Source organism: Heterodontus francisci, unplaced genomic scaffold (assembly GCF_036365525.1).
Source record: "Heterodontus francisci isolate sHetFra1 unplaced genomic scaffold, sHetFra1.hap1 HAP1_SCAFFOLD_97, whole genome shotgun sequence".
Classification (NCBI taxonomy): domain Eukaryota; kingdom Metazoa; phylum Chordata; class Chondrichthyes; order Heterodontiformes; family Heterodontidae; genus Heterodontus; species Heterodontus francisci.
In genome coordinates, this window is record NW_027140606.1 from 3,712,936 (window position 1) to 3,715,431 (window position 2,496).

Below are 2,496 nucleotides of genomic sequence, written 5' to 3' on the forward strand. Positions count from 1 at the left end.
CTCCAGCAGTAATGTCCTGGAGCTGAGATGATTGACCTCCAACAATCACAACCATTTTCCTTTGTGCTAGGTACGATTCCAACCAGTGGAGAGTATTCCTCTTGATTCCCGTTGACTCCAGTTTTGCTCTGGCTCCTTGATGCCATACTCAGTCAAATGCTACCTTGATGTCAAGGGCAGACACTCTCACCTCACCTCTTGAGTTCAGCTCTTTTATCCTTGTTTGAACCAAGGCTGGAATGAGGTCAGGAGCTGAATGGCCCTGGCGGAACCCAACTGAGCGTCACTGAACAGGTTATTGCAAAGGAAGTGCCCCGTCGATGACATCTTCCATCACTATACTGATGATTGAGAGTAGACTGATGAGGCAGCAATTGGCTGGGTTGGATTTGTCCTGCTATTTGTGTACAGGACATACCTGGGCAATTTTCCACATTGCCGGGTAGATGCCTGTATTGTACCTGTACTGGAACAGCTTGGCTAGGGGCGCGGCAAGTTCTGGAGCATATGTGTTCAGTACAATTGCCGGAATATTGTCAGGGCCCGTAGCCTTTGCTGTATCCAGTGCCTTCAGTCGTTTCTTGATATCACGTTGAGTGAATCGAATTGGCTGTAGACTGGCATCTGTGATGCTGGGGACTTCAGAAGGAGGCCGAGACGGATCATCAACCCGGCACTTCTGGCTGAAGATTGTTTCAAATTCTTCATCCTTGTCTTTTGCACTGATGTGCTGGGCTCCCCCATCATTGAGGTTGGGGATATTTGTGGAGCCACCTCCTCCTGTTGGTTGTTTAATTGTCCACCACCATTCATCATTGGATGTGGCAGGGTGTAGATCTGATCCGATGGTTGTGGGATCACTTAGCCCTGTCTATTACATGTTGCTTCTGCTATTTGGCATGAAAGTAGTCCTGGGCTGTAGCTTCATCAGGCTGACGCCTCATTTCAAGGTATGCCTAGTGCGACTCCTGGCATGCCCTCTTGCACTCTTCATTGAATTAGGGTTGGTCCCCAGCTTGTTGGTAATGTTAGAGTGGGGGAATATGCCGGACCATGAGGTTATAGAATGTGGTTGAGTACAATTCTGCTGCTGCTAATGGTCCACCGCACCTCATGGATGCCCAGTTATACATTGCTAGATCTGTTCAAAATCTATCCCATTTAGCACAGTGGTAGTGGCACACAACACGATAGAGGGTATCCTCAATGTGAAGACGGGACATCATCTCCACAAGGACTGTGCAGTGGTCAATCCTACCAATACTGTCATGGACTGATGCATCTGCGGCAGGCAGATTGGTGAGGATGAGGTCAAGTATGTTTTTCCCTCTTGTTAGTTCCCTCGCCACCTACTGCAGACCCAATCGAGCAGCTGTGTCCGTTAGGACTCGGCCAGCATGGTCAGTAGTGGTGCTACCGAGCCACTCATGGTGATGGACAATGAAATCCCCCAGCCAGACTACATTCTGTGCCCTTGCCACCCTCAGTGCTCCCTCCAAGTGGTGTTCATCAGTCTCTCGCTGTCTCTTGCTGGTTTGCTCAGTACCTTTCTCTGTCTGTTCATTTCTGAGTCCTGATAATCTCTTCCTGGTTTTCTGTGTGTCTTTCTCTGCCTGCCTCACTGTCAGTGCTGTTACTCTGTGTCCTTGTGTCATTGTGCAGTGAGGGTGAGTCCGTCAGCACGTGTGTTGCTGAGTACCGGATTCTTGAGCATTCAGACGACAATCCTATTTTTATAAAAACATTGGGGAAATGAACATATTTCACTAACGGGCAGCTGAAATCTAAAATAGCAGTTAGCAGAGTGGCGCAGCGGAAGCGTGCTGGGCCCATAACCCAGAGGTCGATGGATCGAAACCATTCTCTGCTATTTATGTTCGGTAGTAACACAAACAGTTCACTTTCAAAATATCAAGTGTTTCCCTATAATTGCAAGATGCGCTCGATTGCGATCAGCTGGTTTGCTCATTGCCTTTCTCTGTCTGTTCATTTCTGAGTCCTGATAATCTCTTCCTGGTTTTCTGTGTGTCTTTCTCTGCCTGCCTCATTGTCGGTGCTGTTACTCTGTGTCCTTGTGTCATTGTGCAGTGAGGGTGAGCCCGTACGTGTGTTGCTGAGTCCGGGATTCTTGAGAAATCCGACTACAATCCTATTTTTATAAAAACATTGGGGAAATAACACAAACAGTTCACTTTCAAAACATCAAGTATTTACCCATAATAACAAGATGCTTCCAAAGGCACTCGATTGCAATCAGCTTCTTCCTTCTAGTGATCACATCAATCAGCAACAAATCACTTTTACTCACACGAACACAAACTGCAAACACGGACCTGCCGAATCTCTCCCACTTTGTCAACCTCTTCCTGCAGAGCCTCCTCTACACCACCAGATGGTGATGTTGGCCACAATAAAACCAGGACAAATGGTCACAGTGAGGAGACGGTCAGTAACAGAAAATAAAACAATAACAGAGAAAACCTTTACACAACAACA

General features: G+C 47.2%; 1 non-coding gene across 1 annotated transcript; it reads left to right on the forward strand.

Moving 5' to 3' along the window:
- Positions 1 to 1,798: 1,798 nt before the first annotated feature.
- On the forward strand, positions 1,799 to 1,870 carry trnam-cau (transfer RNA methionine (anticodon CAU)). Its single transcript has one exon. It is a non-coding gene; the product is annotated as a tRNA-Met (tRNA).
- Positions 1,871 to 2,496: the final 626 nt, after the last annotated feature.